This window comes from Lampetra fluviatilis, chromosome 4 (genome assembly GCF_964198595.1).
Source record: "Lampetra fluviatilis chromosome 4, kcLamFluv1.1, whole genome shotgun sequence".
In the NCBI taxonomy this organism is placed as follows: domain Eukaryota; kingdom Metazoa; phylum Chordata; class Hyperoartia; order Petromyzontiformes; family Petromyzontidae; genus Lampetra; species Lampetra fluviatilis.
The window spans coordinates 17,948,393-17,972,347 of NC_136278.1; the positions used below are offsets into that span (position 1 = coordinate 17,948,393).

General features: G+C 62.1%; 1 protein-coding gene across 3 annotated transcripts in view; it reads right to left on the reverse strand.

Annotated features, from left to right (window-relative positions):
- The window catches only part of WDCP (WD repeat and coiled coil containing), a 68,322-nt gene that overhangs the window by 35,901 nt on the left and 8,466 nt on the right, over positions 1-23,955 (reverse strand). The window contains exon 1 of one of the 3 annotated variants that reach the window (XM_078855689.1): positions 4,337-4,414. The exons of the other annotated variants lie outside the window; for them this stretch is intronic. The gene's annotated coding sequence lies outside the window, so the exon portion shown is untranslated. Of the gene's footprint in view, positions 1-4,336; positions 4,415-23,955 lie in introns of those variants that run through there. 3 annotated transcript variants of the gene reach the window in all.

A 23,955-nucleotide genomic window follows, 5' to 3' on the forward strand; every position in this document is an offset into this window, starting at 1 on the left:
ACTCCTCATTCTCGAGACTTGGTCGGGCGGTTCCTCGATTGAAAGGAACCCAAATCAACGGTCAATGTTGACCTTTTTTTTTGCAAGTGTCAGCAGACCGAATAAACCTTCGACTCGCGTCAAACCTGGCGACGGGGTCAATTAAAGACCGATAAACAGACGTGCCGATTCAAATTTGTACTTTATTAATTTTTTGACTGTTTTATGAGAACCGGTGTGTTATGCTGCTCCGGTGTACCGCCAATACGTCCCAACACTCACACTCCGGGGTCGTCGCGTCGCGCGTCGCCGGCAGGACGGCCCGTCCCGGCCTTCACACCCCTCCACCCCAACCAACTCGTCACCTCCCCTCCTTGTTCGCTCAGCGCACCTCTCCAGTGTTTGGGGCCGCGGTGGGACGCGTGAATCTCGCGTCGTAACGGGAGTTTGATCGTCAAAAGAAAAGTCGAGAAGCGGTTCCCTGCTCGAATAGAGCGTGAAGGCGTTGCTCATCTGCTGCTTATAAGCCCTGAGCCAGTGGTGGAAATTCCACATTCCTATGGCAAGGATGAGGCTATCTTGGGTTACTCATATCCCCACAACGTGGTACTAGTTTTATCAAATACGGAGAGATGATGGGCTGAGAGGTCAGCGAGTCTTTTTCGTGCTTGCGCCGTAATTCACGAAACGTCTTTGCGGAAATGCATTTGAGCTCCCGCATTTAGACGAAGATGTCGCGAAGTTGGACTTACCAAAGGATTAACCGCGACAGTTTCTATCGGGTGCCAGAGGTCAAGAACCCGACGGCTTCTTGCCCGTGCGTGACGAAGGGTTGCACGGCTCTCTCACCACACGCGCTGTCGCCATGACCACCACCAACTAGCAAGCAACAACCGAGATGTCAGCGTTCAATGTCCCCTTGCGGGTCCTGGCCATGTGGCCCGCAAATAAAATGAAGGCATTCCTCTTCTCTCGTATGGGGCTGGCAGTGTATCATCGTTGCTGCGATGTCTCCTTCGTATTTCTTGATCGGGGCCTTTGCGTCGTTACACGCTGCACGGTCTGTTCTGGATGACTAGTCGCACACTGCTACTGGAGATTTTTTTATTTGCCGTTTGTGCAGCATCAGCTACCCGCATCTACTGCTGCCATGGTTTGTGCAGCGGATGCGGTTTAGGATGGACCATGAGCAGCTTTGTGGAAGATCAAACCCCAGGGGATCTTCTGCGTTGAAGGCATTGTGAGGCACGGTGACTCAGCGTGGCCCCTTCTTTTGCAACGAAGAGCTGGGATGCGCACTGCGGCAGCCTTAAGTGCACATAAAACCTAAAACTTCTTATATTTATATTTCACCAATCCAGCCAGACTAGGTTTTGCGGTAACACGACAGGGCCACGTCAAGATGGTGAGTTACCGCTTTGAAACGCTAAACAAACAAGAAGCGGATTTTTTATTTCTTTATGGATAGCGACACTCAGATTGAGCCGAGCAGAGAACAACGGAGGGAGACGAGCAACGCGTCACCACACGCTTGCTTAGAGCAGTCGGGATTGTTGTTATTTTGATCTGTCACTTTAGATGGATTTGTCAGACATTTCGTGAAGCGGCACCCCCCCCCCCCACCCATGGCGTCAACGCAAAGTGCACATTGTACTAATCGACCGGCACGACCATAAGTCCACCTTAAATATCTAATCAGGGCCCCGACTAGAAAAGGAACCGCTGGCGACTAGCCCTGCTGGTCTGGTGGTGTGATGCGGGATTAGGAAGCCGGCTTAGCCATCCCGGAGGATTTCACATTGGCAAATGCTCGGCAGGCGGGCGGGCCCGCGCGGCCCTCGCCGAGCCAGCGAGCGGTCACGGGGGAAAGACCGAGGCGGGCGCGGGCCTCAAATGGCGCGATACGTGGGGTCGCAGCATCTCGCGCCCGCCACTCGGAGTTGGCCCACAAGCGGCGATCATCCGTCACAGCAGGCGTCGTCCCCCCAGCAGCGCTGAGGCGGTACCTCGAGGGGACCTGTTTTCAAGCTGGAATTCGAACCTCCGCGGTTCTAGATTTGAAGCTACGCAACGGTCGCTTCTTTGACCGCAAAGGGCCTCTTGTCGTTGTTGGTGACCCTGGTCACCGCTCGTGTGAGCGAGGCTCCCTTATCCTGGTCTTCTGAGTTCTCACCCTGGGCACACAGAATTGACTTGTGTCAGAAGAGGACGATGATGGCCTGCTAGTGTGAAGTTTGGTTGCCTGCCCAAGGGATCCGAAAGTCCCACTCGGCCAACAGCAAAGTCAAAGGTTCTCCCACCCATGCCTAAGGCTGACATTTCAGGCAACGTCCATTCTTCAGAGCCAAGTGCATAACCAGGCAAGGACGGAGATAGTTTACGTGAATCGGGAAAACCCCGCCCCGTACGGTGCAGTGCTGCGCACACCGCGCTGCAGACCCAACCAACCCGAGTTCGATTCCCGGCCACGTCGAGCATCAGTGGCGAGTGATGTTAGAGCTGGTCCCGGGCCTCCCCCAGGTCGAATCATTCTCGAACACTTCCCCCGCACCTCCAATTAGCACGGTTGGCTACGTGCGATGCGAAAGAAGTTCAATATACGTACAAGATTTAGTGTGGTGCGTGAACATGAGCACTGGAGAGACAAAGGTGGCTGAGCGTGGTGTCGTCTACCCACCACCGTGTGTGCTGTGTTGTCCTTAATAGGTGCTCGCTAACAGAACTTGCCCCAACTCTCTGTTATAGTATATATGGGGAATCGTTGCCTCTGTGTCAGTATGTATGACCGACGTCTGTATGACCTATGTGTGTGTCTCAGTGTCTCTGTTCACGTGTGATGTCTCTATGAGCCTATGAGTCTGTGTGTGTGTACGATGTCTCTATGAGTGTCTATGAGTCTGTGTGTGTGTGTCTCTATGAGTCTGTGTGTGTGTCTATAAGTCTGTGTGTGTGTCTCTATGAGTATGTGTGAGTGTCTCTATGAGTCTCTGTGTGTGTCTCTATGAGTCTGTGTGTGTCTCTATGAGTCTGTGTGTGTGTGTGTGTCTCTGTGAGTCTGTGTGTGTCTATGAGTCTGTGTGTGTGTGTCTCTATGAGTCTGTGTGTGTGTCTCTATGAGTCTCTGTGTGTGTCTCTATGAGTCTCTGTTTGTGTCTCTATGAGTCTGTGTGTGTCTCTATGAGTCTCTGTGTGTGTCTCTATGAGTCTGTGTGTGTGGGTGTCTCTGTGAGTCTGTGTGTGTGTCTCCGAGTCTGTGTGTGTGTCTCCGAGTCTGTGTGTGTGTCTCTATGAGTCTGTGTGTGTCTCTATGAGTCTGTGTGTGTGTCTCTATGAGTCTGTGTGTGTCTCTATGAGTCTGTGTGTGTGTGGGTGTCTCTGTGAGTCTGTGTGTGTCTATGAGTCTGTGTGTGTGTGTGTCTCTATGAGTCTGTGTGTGTGTCTCTATGAGTCTCTGTGTGTGTCTCTATGAGTCTCTGTTTGTGTCTCTATGAGTCTGTGTGTGTCTCTATGAGTCTCTGTGTGTGTCTCTATGAGTCTATGTGTGTGGGTGTCTCTGTGAGTCTGTGTGTGTGTCTCCGAGTCTGTGTGTGTGTCTCCGAGTCTGTGTGTGTGTCTCCGAGTCTGTGTGTGTCTCTATGAGTCTGTGTGTGTCGCTGTGAGTATGTGTGTGTGTGTGTGTCTCCGAGTCTGTGTGTGTCTCCGAGTCTGTGTGTGTCTCCGAGTCTGTGTGTGTGTGTGTCTCTATGAGTATGTGTGTGTGTCTCTATGAGTCTGTGTGTGTCTCTATGAGTCTGTGTGTGTCTCTTAGTCTGTGTGTGTCTCTATGAGTCTGTGTGTGTGTCTCTATGAGTCTGTGTGTGTCTCTATGAGTCTGTGTGTGTCTCTGAGTCTGTGTGTGTCTCTATGAGTCTGTGTGTGTGTGTCTCTATGAGTCTGTGTGTGTGTGTCTCTAGGAGTCTGTGTGTGTGTGTCTCTATGAGTCTGTGTGTGTCTCTGAGTCTGTGTGTGTGTCTCTATGAGTCTGTGTGTGTGTGTCTCTCTCTGTGAGTCTGTGTGTGTCTCTATGAGTCTGTGTGTGTGTGTCTCTATGAGTCTGTGTGTGTCTCTATGAGTCTGTGTGTGTGTGTGTCTCTATGAGTCTGTGTGTGTGCGTCTCTATGGGGCCACGGGCCACGTGGATCACCAACTGCAGCAGCACAAGGACAAAGATCCCACGAGTAGCCTTCACAGACTGTCGGGGCAAGTGCTATTAGCGAGTCGCACCTACGAAGGCCGGCACTGGCACACGAGGGGTGGGTGGCCAACAACACGCCCGGCCGCCTTTATCTCCCTGGCGGCGATGTTTACACACCCGCACCAGGTTTGAGGCCGAGTCGACCAAGGGGAGGACCCCAGCACCGGTCCAAGATAATCGCCACCGATGTTGGCCGTGAGCGGGATTTCAAACTCGTGACGCCCAGGTTCGTAGCGCAGCTCATAGCTCACCGCTCCACTCCCACCACTCACCACTCACCACCCACCACTCACCACCCACCACTCACCACCCCGCACCCACCGCTCACCACTCACCGCCCACCGCTCACCACTCACCACTCACCGCTGCACTGTCACCACTCACCACTCCACACCCACCAATCACCACTCCACACCCACCACTCACCACTCCACACCCACCGCTTACCACTCACCACTCCACACCCACCGCTCACCACTCACCACTCCACACCCACCGCTCACCACCCACCACTCCAAACCCACCGCTCACCACGCCACACTCACCACTCACCACCCACCACTCACCACTCACCACCCCGCACCCACCGCTCACCACTCACCGCCCACCGCTCACCACTCACCACTCACCGCTGCACTGTCACCACTCACCACTCCACACCCACCGCTCACCACCCACCACTCCACACCCACCGCTCACCACGCCACACCCACCACTCACCACTCCGCACCCACCACTCCACACCCACCACTCACCACTCCACACCCACCACTCACCACTCCGCACCCACCACTCCGCACCCACCACTCACCACTCCGCACCCACCACTCACCACTCCGCACCCACCACTCACCACTCACCGCTCACCACTCCGCACCCACCGCTCACCACTCCGCACCCACCACCCACCGCTCACCACACCCACCGCTCACCACCCACCACTCCACACCAACCGCTCACCACGCCACACTCACCACTCACCACTCCGCACCCACCGCTCACCACTCACCACTCCGCACCCACCACTCACCACTCCACACCCACCACTCACCACTCACCACTCCACACCCACCGCTCACCACTCACCACTCCACACCCACCACTCAACACTCACCACCCACCACTCACCGCTCACCACCCGGCACCCACCGCTCACCACCCCGCACCCACCGCTCACCACTCCACACCCACCGCTCACCACTCACCACTCCACACCCACCGCTCAACACTCACCACACCACACCCACCGATCACCACCCACCACTCCACACCAACCGCTCACCACGCCACACTCACCACTCCACACCCACCGCTCACCACTCACCACTCCACACCCACCGCTCACCACCCACCACTCCACACCCACCGCTCACCACGCCACACTCACCACTCACCACTCCACACCCACCGCTCACCACTCACCACTCCACACCCACAGCTCACCACCCACCACTCCACACCCACCGCTCCACCCCACCGCTCACCACGCTACACTCACCACTCACCACTCCACACCCACCACTCACCACTCCACATCCACCACTCACCACTCCACACCCACCACTCACAACTCCACAACCACCACTCACCACTCCAACACCCACCACTCACCACTCACCACTCCACACCCACCACTCACCACTCCACACCCACCGCTCACCACTCCACACCCACCGCTCACCACTCCACACCCACCGCTCACCACTCCACACCCACCGCTCACCACTCACCACTCACCACTCTAACACCTACCGCTCACCACTCACCACTCCACACCCACCACTCACCACTACACACCCACCACTCACCACCCACCACGCCGCACCCACCACTCACCACTCCGCACCCACCACTCCGCACCCACCACTCCGCTACACACCACTCACCACTCCACACCCACCGCTCACCACTCCACACCCACCACTCACCACCCACCACTCCACACCCACCACTCACCACTCCGCACCCACCACTCACCACTCGGCACCCACCACTCATCACTCCGCACCCACCACTCATCACTCCACACCCACCACTCACCACTCCACACCCACCACTCACCACTCCGCACCCACCACTCACCACTCCGCACCCACCACTCACCACTCCGCACCCACCACTCACCACTCCGCACCCACCACTCACCACTCCGCACCCACCACTCACCACTCCGCACCCACCACTCACCACTCCGCACCCACCACTCACCACTCCGCACCCACCAATCACCACTCCGCACCCACCACTCACCACTCCGCACCCACCACTCACCACTCCGTACCCACCACTCACCACTCCACACCCACCGCTCACCACTCACCACTCCACACCCACCGCTCACCACTCACCACACCACACCCACCGCTCACCACCCACCACTCCACACCCACCGCTCACCACGCCACACTCACTACTCACCACTCCACACCCACCGCTCACCACTCACCACTCCATACCCACCGCTCACCACCCACCACTCCACACCCACCGCTCCACCCCACCGCTCACCACGCCACACTCACCACTCACCACTCCACACCCACCACTCACCACTCCACATCCACCACTCACCACTCCACACCCACCACTCACCACTCCACATCCACCACTCACCACTCCACACCCACCACTCACCACTCCACACCCACCACTCACCACCCACCACTCCAACACCCACCACTCACCACTCCACACCCACCACTCACCACTCTACACCCACCGCTCACCACTCCACACCCACCGCTCACCACTCACCACTCACCACTCACCACTCTAACACCTACCGCTCACCACTCACCACTCCACACCCACCACTCACCACTCCACACCCACCACTCCACATTCACCACTCACCACTCCACACCCACCACTCACCACTCCACACCCACCACTCCGCACCCACCACTCACCACTCGGCACCCACCACTCACCACTCCGCACCCACCACTCACCACTCACCGCTCACCACTCCACACCCACCGCTCACCACTCCACACCCACCACTCCGCACCCACCACTCACCACTCCGCACCCACCACTCACCACTCCGCACCCACCACTCACCACTCACCGCTCACCACTCCACACCCACCGCTCACCACTCACCACTCCACACCCACCGCTCACCACTCACCACACCACACCCACCGCTCACCACTCACCACTCCACACCCACCGCTCACCACCCACCCCTCCACACCCACCGCTCACCACGCCACACTCACCACTCACCACTCCACATCCACCACTCACCACTCCACACCCACCACTCACCACTCCACATCCACCACTCACCACTCCACACCCACCGCTCACCACTCCACACCCACCGCTCACCACTCCACACCCACCGCTCACCACTCCACACCCACCACTCACCGCTCCACCCCACCACTCACCACTCCGCACCCACCACTCACCACTCCGCACCCACCACTCATCACTCCGCACCCACCACTCCGCACCCACCACTCCGCACCCACCACTCCGCACCCACCACTCACCACTCTGCACCCACCACTCATCACTCCGCACCCACCACTCACCACTCCGAACCCACCACTCACCCCTCCGCACCCACCACTCCGCACCCACCACTCACCACTCCGCAACCACCACTCACCCCTCCGAACCCACCACTCACCACTCCGCACCCACCACTCACCATTCCGCACCCACCACTCCGCACCCACCACTCTGCACCCACCACTCCGCACCCACCACTCACCACTCCGCACCCACCACTCACCACTCCGCACCCACCACTCACCACTCCGCACCCACCACTCACCACTCCGCACCCACCACTCACCACTCCGCACCCACCACTCACCACTCCGCACCCACCACTCACCACTCCGCACCCACCACTCACCACTCCGAACCCACCACTCACCTCTCCGCACCCACAACTCACCTCTCCGCACCCACCACTCACCACTCCGCACCCACCACTCACCACTCCGCACCCACCACTCCGCACCCACCACTCACCACTCCGAACACACCACTCACCACCCTGCATCCACCACACACCACTCAGCACCCACCACCCACCACTCACCACCCACCACTCACCACTCCGCACCCACCACTCACCACTCCGCACCCACCACTCACCACTCCGCACCCACCACTCACCACTCCGCACCCACCACTCACCACTCCGCACGCACCACTCACCACTCCGCACCCACCACTCACCACTCCGCATCCACCACTCACCACTCCGCACCCACCACTCACCACTCCGCACCCACCAATCACCACTCCGCACCCACCAATCACCACTCCGCACCCACCACTCAACACTCCGCACCCACCACTCACCACTCCGCACCCACCACTCACCACTCCGCACCCACCACTCACCACTCCGCACCCACCACTCCGCACCCACCACTCACCACTCCGCACCCACCACTCACCACTCCGCACCCACCACTCACCACTCCGCACCCACCACTCACCACTCCGCACCCACCACTCACAACTACGCACCCACAACTCACCACTCCGCACCCACCGCTCACCACTCACCACTCCGCACCCACCACTCACCACTCCGCACCCACCACTCCGCACCCACCACTCCGCACCCACCACTCACCACTCCGCACCCACCACTCACCACTCCGCACCCACCACTCCGCACCCACCACTCACCACTCCGAACCCACCACTCACCACTCAGCACTCACCACTCTGCATCCACCACACACCACTCAGCACCCACCACTCACCACTCAGCACCCACCACTCCGCACCCACCACTCACCACTCCGCACCCACCACTCCGCACCCACCACTCACCACTCCGAACCCACCACTCACCTCTCCGCACCCACCACTCACCTCTCCGCACCCACCACTCAGCACCCACCACTCACCACTCCACACCCACCACTCACCACCCACCACTCACCACTCCGCACCCACCACTTACCACTCCGAACCCACCACTCACCACTCCGCACCCACCACTCACCACTCAGCACCCACCACTCACCCCTCCGCACCCACCACTCCGCACCCACCACTCACCACTCCGCACCCACCACTCACCCCTCCGAACCCACCACTCACCACTCCGCACCCACCACTCACCACTCCGCACCCACCACTCCGCACCCACCACTTACCACTCCGAACCCACCACTCACCACTCCGCAGCCACCACTCACCACTCAGCACCCACCACTCACTACTCCGCACTCACCACTCCACACCCACCGCTCCACCCCACCGCTCACCACGCCACACTCACCACTCCACACCCACCACTCACCACTCCACATCCACCACACACCACTCCACACCCACCACTCACCACTCCACACCCACCACTCCACATCCACCACTCACCACTCCACACCCACCACTCACAACTCCACACCCACCACTCCGCACCCACCACTCACCACTCCGCACCCACCACTCACCACTCCGCACCCACCACTCACCACTCACCGCTCACCACTCCGCACCCACCGCTCACCACTCCGCACCCACCACCCACCGCTCACCACTCACCACTCACCACACCCACCGCTCACCACTCACCACACCACACCCACCGCTCACCACTCACCACTCCATACCCACCGCTCACCACTCACCACTCCACACCCACCACTCAACACTCACCACCCACCACTCACCGCTCACCACCCCGCACCCACCGCTCACCACTCCACACCCACCGCTCACCACTCACCACTCCACACCCACCGCTCAACACTCACCACACCACACCCACCGATCACCACCCACCACTCCACACCAACCGCTCACCACGCCACACTCACCACTCCACACCCACCGCTCACCACTCACCACTCCACACCCACCGCTCACCACCCACCACTCCACACCCACCGCTCACCACGCCACACTCAACACTCACCACTCCACACCCACCGCTCACCACTCACCACTCCACACCCACAGCTCACCACCCACCACTCCACACCCACCGCTCCACCCCACCGCTCACCACGCTACACTCACCACTCACCACTCCACACCCACCACTCACCACTCCACATCCACCACTCACCACTCCACACCCACCACTCACAACTCCACACCCACCACTCACCACTCCACACCCACCACTCACCACTCACAACTCCACACCCACCACTCACCACTCCACACCCACCGCTCACCACTCCACACCCACCGCTCACCACTCCACACCCACCGCTCCCCACTCCACACCCACCGCTCACCACTCCACACCCACCGCTCACCACTCACCACTCACCACTCTAACACCTACCGCTCACCACTCACCACTCCACACCCACCACTCACCACTACACACCCACCACTCACCACCCACCACGCCGCACCCACCACTCACCACTCCGCACCCACCACTCACCACTCCACACCCACCGCTCACCACTCCACACCCACCGCTCACCACTCCACACCCACCACTCACCACTCCGCACCCACCACTCACCACTCCGCACCCACCACTCACCACTCCGCTACCCACCACTCACCACTCCACACCCACCGCTCACCACTCCACACCCACCACTCACCACCCACCACTCCACACCCACCACTCACCACTCCGCACCCACCACTCACCACTCGGCACCCACCACTCATCACTCCGCACCCATCACTCCACACCCACCACTCACCACTCCGCACCCACAACTCACCACTCCGCACACACCACTCACCACTCCGCACCCACCACTCACCACTCCGCACCCACCACTCACCACTCCGCACCCACCACTCACCACTCCGCACCCACCAATCACCACTCCGCACCCACCAATCACCACTCCGCACCCACCACTCACCACTCCGCACCCACCACTCACCACTCCGCACCCACCACTCACCACTCCGCACCCACCGCTCACCACTCACCACTCCACACCCACCGCTCACCACTCACCACACCACACCCACCGCTCACCACCCACCACTCCACACCCACCGCTCACCACGCCACACTCACTACTCACCACTCCACACCCACCGCTCACCACTCACCACTCCATACCCACCGCTCACCACCCACCACTCCACACCCACCGCTCCACCCCACCGCTCACTATGCCACACTCACCACTCACCACTCCACACCCACCACTCACCACTCCACATCCACCACTCACCACTCCACACCCACCACTCACCACTCCACATCCACCACTCACCACTCCAAACCACCACTAACCACTCCACACCCACCACTCACCACCCACCACTCACCACTCCAACACCCACCACTCACCACTCCACACCAACCACTCACCACTCCACACCCACCGCTCACCACTCCACACCCACCGCTCACCACTCACCACTCACCACTCTAACACCTACCGCTCACCACTCACCACTCCACACCCACCACTCACCACTCCACACCCACCACTCCACATCCACCACTCACCACTCCACACCCACCACTCACCACTCCACACCCACCACTCCGCACCCACCACTCACCACTCCGCACCCACCACTCACCACTCCGCACCCACCACTCACCATTCACCGCTCACCACTCCACACCCACCGCTCACCACTCCACACCCACCACTCCGCACCCACCACTCACCACTCCGCACCCACCACTCACCACTCACCACACCACACCCACCGCTCACCACTCACCACTCCACACCCACCGCTCACCACCCACCACTCCACACCCACCGCTCACCACGCCACACTCACCACTCACCACTCCACATCCACCACTCACCACTCCACACCCACCACTCACCACTCCACATCCACCACTCACCACTCACCACTCCAACACCCACCACTCACCACTCCACACCCACCACTCACCACTCCACACCCACCGCTCACCACTCCACACCCACTACTCACCACTCCGCACCCACCACTCCGCACCCACCACTCCGCACCCACCACTCACCACTCTGCACCCACCACTCACCACTCTGCACCCACCACTCACCCCTCCGCACCCACCACTCACCACTCCGAACCCACCACTAACCCCTCCGCACCCACCACTCCGCACCCACCACTCACCACTCCGCACCCACCACTCACCCCTCCGAACCCACCACTCACCACTCCGCACCCACCGCTCACCACTCCACACCCACCGCTCACCACTCCACACCCACCACTCACCGCTCCACACCCACCACTCACCACTCCACACCCACCACTCACCACCCACCACTCACCACTCCAACACCCACCACTCACCACTCCACACCAACCACTCACCACTCCACACCCACCGCTCACCACTCCACACCCACCGCTCACCACTCACCACTCACCACTCTAACACCTACCGCTCACCACTCACCACTCCACACCCACCACTCACCACTCCACACCCACCACTCCACATCCACCACTCACCACTCCACACCCACCACTCACCACTCCACACCCACCACTCCGCACCCACCACTCACCACTCCGCACCCACCACTCACCACTCCGCACCCACCACTCACCATTCACCGCTCACCACTCCACACCCACCGCTCACCACTCCACACCCACCACTCCGCACCCACCACTCACCACTCCGCACCCACCACTCACCACTCACCACACCACACCCACCGCTCACCACTCACCACTCCACACCCACCGCTCACCACCCACCACTCCACACCCACCGCTCACCACGCCACACTCACCACTCACCACTCCACATCCACCACTCACCACTCCACACCCACCACTCACCACTCCACATCCACCACTCACCACTCACCACTCCAACACCCACCACTCACCACTCCACACCCACCACTCACCACTCCACACCCACCGCTCACCACTCCACACCCACTACTCACCACTCCGCACCCACCACTCCGCACCCACCACTCCGCACCCACCACTCACCACTCTGCACCCACCACTCACCACTCTGCACCCACCACTCACCCCTCCGCACCCACCACTCACCACTCCGAACCCACCACTAACCCCTCCGCACCCACCACTCCGCACCCACCACTCACCACTCCGCACCCACCACTCACCCCTCCGAACCCACCACTCACCACTCCGCACCCACCGCTCACCACTCCACACCCACCGCTCACCACTCCACACCCACCACTCACCGCTCCACACCCACCACTCACCACTCCACACCCACCGCTCACCACTCCACACCCACCGCTCACCACTCCGCACCCACCACTCACCACTCCGCACCCAGCACTCACCACTCCGCACCCACCACTCACCACTCCGCACCCACCACTCCGCACCCACCACTCCGCACCCACCACTCCGCACCCACCACTCACCACTCTGCACCCACCACTCATCACTCCGCACCCACCACTCACCACTCCGAACCCACCACTCACCCCTCCGCACCCACCACTCCGCACCCACCACTCACCACTCTGCACCCACCACTCACCCCTCCGAACCCACCACTCACCACTCCGCACCCACCACTCACCACTCCGCACCCACCACTCCACACCCACCGCTCACCACTCCACACCCACCGCTCACCACTCCACACCCACCGCTCCCCACTCCACACCCACCGCTCACCACTCCACACCCACCGCTCACCACTCACCACTCCACACCCACCACTCACCACTACACACCCACCACTCACCACCCACCACGCCGCACCCACCACTCACCACTCCGCACCCACCACTCACCACTCCACACCCACCGCTCACCACTCCACACCCACCGCTCACCACTCCACACCCACCACTCACCACCCACCACTCCACACCCACCACTCACCACTCCGCAACCACCACTCAACACTCCGCACCCACCACTCACCACTCCGCTACCCACCACTCACCACTCCACACCCACCGCTCACCACTCCACACCCACCACTCACCACCCACCACTCCACACCCACCACTCACCACTCCGCACCCACCACTCACCACTCGGCACCCACCACTCATCACTCCGCACCCATCACTCCACACCCACCACTCACCACTCCACACCCACAACTCACCACTCCGCACCCACCACTCACCACTCCGCACACACCACTCACCACTCCGCACCCACCAATCACCACTCCGCACCCACCAATCACCACTCCGCACCCACCACTCACCACTCCGCACCCACCACTCACCACTCCGCACCCACCACTCACCACTCCGCACCCACCGCTCACCACTCACCACTCCATACCCACCGCTCACCACCCACCACTCCACACCCACCGCTCCACCCCACCGCTCACCACGCCACACTCACCACTCACCACTCACCACTCCACATCCACCACTCACCACTCCACACCCACCACTCACCACTCCACATCAACCACTCACCACTCCAAACCACCACTAACCACTCCACACCCACCACTCACCACCCACCACTCACCACTCCAACACCCACCACTCACCACTCCACACCCACCACTCACCACTCCACACCCACCGCTCACCACTCCACACCCACCGCTCACCACTCACCACTCTAACACCTACCGCTCACCACTCACCACTCCACACCCACCACTCACCACTCCACACCCACCACTCCACATCCACCACTCACCACTCCACACCCACCACTCACCACTCCACACCCACCACTCCGCACCCACCACTCACCACTCCGCACCCACCACTCACCACTCCGCACCCACCACTCACCATTCACCGCTCACCACTCCACACCCACCGCTCACCACTCCACACCCACCACTCCGCACCCACCACTCACCACTCCGCACCCACCACTCACAACTCACCACACCACACCCACCGCTCACCACTCACCACTCCACACCCACCGCTCACCACCCACCACTCCACACCCACCGCTCACCACGCCACACTCACCACTCACCACTCCACATCCACCACTCACCACTCCACACCCACCACTCACCACTCCACATCCACCACTCACCACTCCACACCCACCACTCCGCACCCACCACTCACCACTCCGCACCCACCACTCACCACTCCGCAACCACCACTCACCACTCCGCACCCACCACTCACCACTCCACACCCACCACTCACCACCCACCACTCACCACTCCGCACCCACCACTCACCACTCCGCACCCACCACTCACCACTCCGCACCCACCACTCACCACTCCGCACCCACCACTCACCACTCCGCACCCACCACTCACCACTCCGCACCCACCACTCACCACTCCGCACCCACCAATCACCACTCCGCACCCACCAATCACCACTCCGCACCCACCACTCACCACTCCGCACCCACCACTCACCACTCCGCACCCACCACTCCGCACCCACCACTCCGCACCCACCACTCCGCACCCACCACTCACCACTCCGCACCCACCACTCACCACTCCGCACCCACCACTCACAACAACGCACCCACCACTCACCACTCCGCACCCACCGCTCACCACTCACCACTCCACACCCACCACTCAACACCCACCACTAAACACCCACCACTCACCACTCCGCACCCACCACTCCGCACCCACCAATCCGCACCCACCACTCACCACTCCGCACCCACCACTCACCACTCCGCACCCACCACTCCGCACCCACCACTCACCACTCCGAACCCACCACTCACCACTCAGCACTCACCACTCCGCACCCACCACTCCGCACCCACCACTCCGCACCCACCACTCACCACTCTGCACCCACCACTCACCACTCTGCACCCACCACTCACCCCTCCGCACCCACCACTCACCACTCCGAACCCACCACTAACCCCTCCGCACCCACCACTCCGCACCCACCACTCACCACTCCGCACCCACCACTCACCCCTCCGAACCCACCACTCACCACTCCGCACCCACCGCTCACCACTCCACACCCACCGCTCACCACTCCACACCCACCACTCACCGCTCCACACCCACCACTCACCACTCCACACCCACCACTCACCACCCACCACTCACCACTCCAACACCCACCACTCACCACTCCACACCAACCACTCACCACTCCACACCCACCGCTCACCACTCCACACCCACCGCTCACCACTCACCACTCACCACTCTAACACCTACCGCTCACCACTCACCACTCCACACCCACCACTCACCACTCCACACCCACCACTCCACATCCACCACTCACCACTCCACACCCACCACTCACCACTCCACACCCACCACTCCGCACCCACCACTCACCACTCCGCACCCACCACTCACCACTCCGCACCCACCACTCACCATTCACCGCTCACCACTCCACACCCACCGCTCACCACTCCACACCCACCACTCCGCACCCACCACTCACCACTCCGCACCCACCACTCACCACTCACCACACCACACCCACCGCTCACCACTCACCACTCCACACCCACCGCTCACCACCCACCACTCCACACCCACCGCTCACCACGCCACACTCACCACTCACCACTCCACATCCACCACTCACCACTCCACACCCACCACTCACCACTCCACATCCACCACTCACCACTCACCACTCCAACACCCACCACTCACCACTCCACACCCACCACTCACCACTCCACACCCACCGCTCACCACTCCACACCCACTACTCACCACTCCGCACCCACCACTCCGCACCCACCACTCCGCACCCACCACTCACCACTCTGCACCCACCACTCACCACTCTGCACCCACCACTCACCCCTCCGCACCCACCACTCACCACTCCGAACCCACCACTAACCCCTCCGCACCCACCACTCCGCACCCACCACTCACCACTCCGCACCCACCACTCACCCCTCCGAACCCACCACTCACCACTCCGCACCCACCGCTCACCACTCCACACCCACCGCTCACCACTCCACACCCACCACTCACCGCTCCACACCCACCACTCACCACTCCACACCCACCGCTCACCACTCCACACCCACCGCTCACCACTCCGCACCCACCACTCACCACTCCGCACCCAGCACTCACCACTCCGCACCCACCACTCACCACTCCGCACCCACCACTCCGCACCCACCACTCCGCACCCACCACTCCGCACCCACCACTCACCACTCTGCACCCACCACTCATCACTCCGCACCCACCACTCACCACTCCGAACCCACCACTCACCCCTCCGCACCCACCACTCCGCACCCACCACTCACCACTCTGCACCCACCACTCACCCCTCCGAACCCACCACTCACCACTCCGCACCCACCACTCACCACTCCGCACCCACCACTCCACACCCACCGCTCACCACTCCACACCCACCGCTCACCACTCCACACCCACCGCTCCCCACTCCACACCCACCGCTCACCACTCCACACCCACCGCTCACCACTCACCACTCCACACCCACCACTCACCACTACACACCCACCACTCACCACCCACCACGCCGCACCCACCACTCACCACTCCGCACCCACCACTCACCACTCCACACCCACCGCTCACCACTCCACACCCACCGCTCACCACTCCACACCCACCACTCACCACCCACCACTCCACACCCACCACTCACCACTCCGCAACCACCACTCAACACTCCGCACCCACCACTCACCACTCCGCTACCCACCACTCACCACTCCACACCCACCGCTCACCACTCCACACCCACCACTCACCACACCCACCACTCACCACTCCGCACCCACCACTCACCACTCGGCACCCACCACTCATCACTCCGCACCCATCACTCCACACCCACCACTCACCACTCCACACCCACAACTCACCACTCCGCACCCACCACTCACCACTCCGCACACACCACTCACCACTCCGCACCCACCAATCACCACTCCGCACCCACCAATCACCACTCCGCACCCACCACTCACCACTCCGCACCCACCACTCACCACTCCGCACCCACCACTCACCACTCCGCACCCACCGCTCACCACTCACCACTCCATACCCACCGCTCACCACCCACCACTCCACACCCACCGCTCCACCCCACCGCTCACCACGCCACACTCACCACTCACCACTCACCACTCCACATCCACCACTCACCACTCCACACCCACCACTCACCACTCCACATCAACCACTCACCACTCCAAACCACCACTAACCACTCCACACCCACCACTCACCACCCACCACTCACCACTCCAACACCCACCACTCACCACTCCACACCCACCACTCACCACTCCACACCCACCGCTCACCACTCCACACCCACCGCTCACCACTCACCACTCTAACACCTACCGCTCACCACTCACCACTCCACACCCACCACTCACCACTCCACACCCACCACTCCACATCCACCACTCACCACTCCACACCCACCACTCACCACTCCACACCCACCACTCCGCACCCACCACTCACCACTCCGCACCCACCACTCACCACTCCGCACCCACCACTCACCATTCACCGCTCACCACTCCACACCCACCGCTCACCACTCCACACCCACCACTCCGCACCCACCACTCACCACTCCGCACCCACCACTCACAACTCACCACACCACACCCACCGCTCACCACTCACCACTCCACACCCACCGCTCACCACCCACCACTCCACACCCACCGCTCACCACGCCACACTCACCACTCACCACTCCACATCCACCACTCACCACTCCACACCCACCACTCACCACTCCACATCCACCACTCACCACTCCACACCCACCACTCCGCACCCACCACTCACCACTCCGCACCCACCACTCACCACTCCGCAACCACCACTCACCACTCCGCACCCACCACTCACCACTCCACACCCACCACTCACCACCCACCACTCCGCACCCACCACTCACCACTCCGCACCCACCACTCACCACTCCGCACCCACCACTCACCACTCCGCACCCACCACTCACCACTCCGCACCCACCACTCACCACTCCGCACCCACCACTCACCACTCCGCACCCACCACTCACCACTCCGCACCCACCAATCACCACTCCGCACCCACCAATCACCACTCCGCACCCACCACTCACCACTCCGCACCCACCACTCACCACTCCGCACCCACCACTCCGCACCCACCACTCCGCACCCACCACTCCGCACCCACCACTCCGCACCCACCACTCACCACTCCGCACCCACCACTCACCACTCCGCACCCACCACTCACAACAACGCACCCACCACTCACCACTCCGCACCCACCGCTCACCACTCACCACTCCACACCCACCACTCAACACCCACCACTAAACACCCACCACTCACCACTCCGCACCCACCACTCCGCACCCACCAATCCGCACCCACCACTCACCACTCCGCACCCACCACTCACCACTCCGCACCCACCACTCCGCACCCACCACTCACCACTCCGAACCCACCACTCACCACTCAGCACTCACCACTCTGCATCCACCACACACCACTCAGCACCCACCACTCACCACTCAGCACCCACCACTCCGCACCCACCACTCACCACTCCGCACCCACCACTCCGCACCCACCACTCACCACTCCGAACCCACCACTCACCTCTCCGCACCCACCACTCACCTCTCCGCACCCACCACTCAGCACCCACCACTCACCACTCCACACCCACCACTCACCACCCACCACTCACCACTCCGCACCCACCACTTACCACTCCGAACCCACCACTCACCACTCCGCACCCACCACTCACCACTCAGCACCCACCACTCACTACTCCGCACTCACCACTCCACACCCACCGCTCCACCCCACCGCTCACCACGCCACACTCACCACTCCACACCCACCACTCACCACTCCACATCCACCACACACCACTCCACACCCACCACTCACCACTCCACACCCACCACTCCACATCCACCACTCACCACTCCACACCCACCACTCCGCACCCACCACTCACCACTCCGCACCCACCACTCACCACTCCGCACCCACCACTCACCACTCACCGCTCACCACTCCGCACCCACCGCTCACCACTCCGCACCCACCACCCACCGCTCACCACTCACCACTCACCACACCCACCGCTCACCACTCCACACCCACCACTCCGCACCCACCACTCACCACTCCGCACCCACCGCTCACCACCTACCACTCCACACCCACCGCTCACCACGCCACACTCACCACTCCACACCCACCGCTCACCACCCACCACTCCACACCCACCGCTCACCACGCCACACTCACCACTCACCACTCCACATCCACCACTCACCACTCCACACCCACCACTCACCACTCCACATCCACCACTCACCACTCCACACCCACCACTCCGCACCCACCACTCACCACCCCGCACCCACCGCTCACCACTCCACACCCACCGCTCACCACTCCACACCCACCGCTCACCACTCACCACTCCACACCCACCGCTCACCACTCACCACACCACACCCACCGCTCACCACCCACCACTCCACACCCACCGCTCACCACGCCACACTCACTACTCACCACTCCACACCCACCGCTCACCACTCACCACTCCATACCCACCGCTCACCACCCACCACTCCACACCCACCGCTCCACCCCACCGCTCACCACGCCACACTCACCACTCACCACTCCACACCCACCACTCACCACTCCACATCCACCACTCACCACTCCACACCCACCACTCACCACTCCACATCCACCACTCACCACTCCACACCCACCACTCACCACTCCACACCCACCACTCACCACCCACCACTCACCACTCCAACACCCACCACTCACCACTCCACACCCACCACTCACCACTCCACACCCACCGCTCACCACTCCACACCCACCGCTCACCACTCACCACTCACCACTCTAACACCTACCGCTCACCACTCACCACTCCACACCCACCACTCACCACTCCACACCCACCACTCACCACTCCACATCCACCACTCACCACTCCACACCCACCACTCCACATCCACCACTCACCACTCCACACCCACCACTCACCACTCCGCACCCACCACTCCGGACCCACCACTCACCACTCCGCACCCACCACTCACCACTCCGCACCCACCACTCACCACTCACCGCTCACCACTCCACACCCACCGCTCACCACTCACCACTCCACACCCACCGCTCACCACTCACCACACCACACCCACCGCTCACCACTCACCACTCCACACCCACCGCTCATCACCCACCACTCCACACCCACCGCTCACCACGCCACACTCACCACTCACCACTCCACATCCACCACTCACCACTCCACACCCACCACTCACCACTCCACATCCACCACTCACCACTCACCACTCCAACACCCACCACTCACCACGCCACACCCACCACTCACCACTCCACACCCACCGCTCACCACTCCACACCCACTACTCACCACTCCGCACCCACCACTCTGCACCCACCACTCCGCACCCACCACTCCGCACCCACCACTCACCACTCTGCACCCACCACTCACCACTCTGCACCCACCACTCACCCCTCCGCACCCACCACTCACCACTCCGAACCCACCACTAACCCCTCCGCACCCACCACTCCGCACCCACCACTCACCACTCCGCACCCACCACTCACCCCTCCGAACCCACCACTCACCACTCCGCACCCACCACTCCGCACCCACCACTCCGCACCCACCACTCCGCACCCACCACTCACCACTCCGCACCCACCACTCACCACTCCGCACCCACCACTCACCACTCCGCACCCACCACTCCGCACCCACCACTCCGCACCCACCACTCCGCACCCCGCACCCACCACTCCGCACCCACCACTCACAACCCACCACTCACCTCTCCGCACCCACCACTCACCTCTCCGCACCCACCACTCACCTCTCCGCACCCACCACTCACCTCTCCGCACCCACCACTCACCTCTCCGCACCCACCACTCACCACTCCGCACCCACCACTCACCTCTCCGCACCCACCACTCACCACTCCGCACCCACCACTCACCACTCCGCACCCACCGCTCACCACTCACCACTCCATACCCACCGCTCACCACCCACCACTCCACACCCACCGCTCCACCCCACCGCTCACCACGCCACACTCACCACTCACCACTCCACACCCACCACTCACCACTCCACATCCACCACTCACCACTCCACACCCACCACTCACCACTCCACATCCACCACTCACCACTCCAAACCACCACTAACCACTCCACACCCACCACTCACCACCCACCACTCACCACTCCAACACCCACCACTCACCACTCCACACCCACCACTCACCACTCCACACCCACCGCTCACCACTCCACACCCACCGCTCACCACTCACCACTCTAACACCTACCGCTCACCACTCACCACTCCACACCCACCACTCACCACTCCACACCCACCACTCCACATCCACCACTCACCACTCCACACCCACCACTCACCACTCCACACCCACCACTCCGCACCCACCACTCACCACTCCGCACCCACCACTCACCACTCCGCACCCACCACTCACCATTCACCGCTCACCACTCCACACCCACCGCTCACCACTCCACACCCACCACTCCGCACCCACCACTCACCACTCCGCACCCACCACTCACAACTCACCACACCACACCCACCGCTCACCACTCACCACTCCACACCCACCGCTCACCACCCACCACTCCACACCCACCGCTCACCACGCCACACTCACCACTCACCACTCCACATCCACCACTCACCACTCCACACCCACCACTCACCACTCCACATCCACCACCCACCACTCCACACCCACCACTCCGCACCCACCACTCACCACTCCGCACCCACCACTCACCACTCCGCAACCACCACTCACCACTCCGCACCCACCACTCACCACTCCACACCCACCACTCACCACCCACCACTCCGCACCCACCACTCACCACTCCGCACCCACCACTCACCACTCCGCACCCACCACTCACCACTCCGCACCCACCACTCACCACTCCGCACCCACCACTCACCACTCCGCACCCACCAATCACCACTCCGCACCCACCAATCACCACTCCGCACCCACCACTCACCACTCCGCACCCACCACTCACCACTCCGCACCCACCACTCCGCACCCACCACTCCGCACCCACCACTCCGCACCCACCACTCACCACTCCGCACCCACCGCTCACCACTCACCACTCCACACCCACCACTCAACACCCACCACTCAACACCCACCACTCACCACTCCGCACCCACCACTCCGCACCCACCAATCCGCACCCACCACTCACCACTCCGCACCCACCACTCACCACTCCGCACCCACCACTCCGCACCCACCACTCACCACTCCGAACCCACCACTCACCACTCAGCACTCACCACTCTGCATCCACCACACACCACTCAGCACCCACCACTCACCACTCAGCACCCACCACTCCGCACCCACCACTCACCACTCCGCACCCACCACTCCGCACCCACCACTCACCACTCCGAACCCACCACTCACCTCTCCGCACCCACCACTCACCTCTCCGCACCCACCACTCAGCACCCACCACTCACCACTCCACACCCACCACTCACCACCCACCACTCACCACTCCGCACCCACCACTTACCACTCCGAACCCACCACTCACCACTCCGCACCCACCACTCACCACTCAGCACCCACCACTCACTACTCCGCACTCACCACTCCACACCCACCGCTCCACCCCACCGCTCACCACGCCACACTCACCACTCCACACCCACCACTCACCACTCCACATCCACCACACACCACTCCACACCCACCACTCACCACTCCACACCC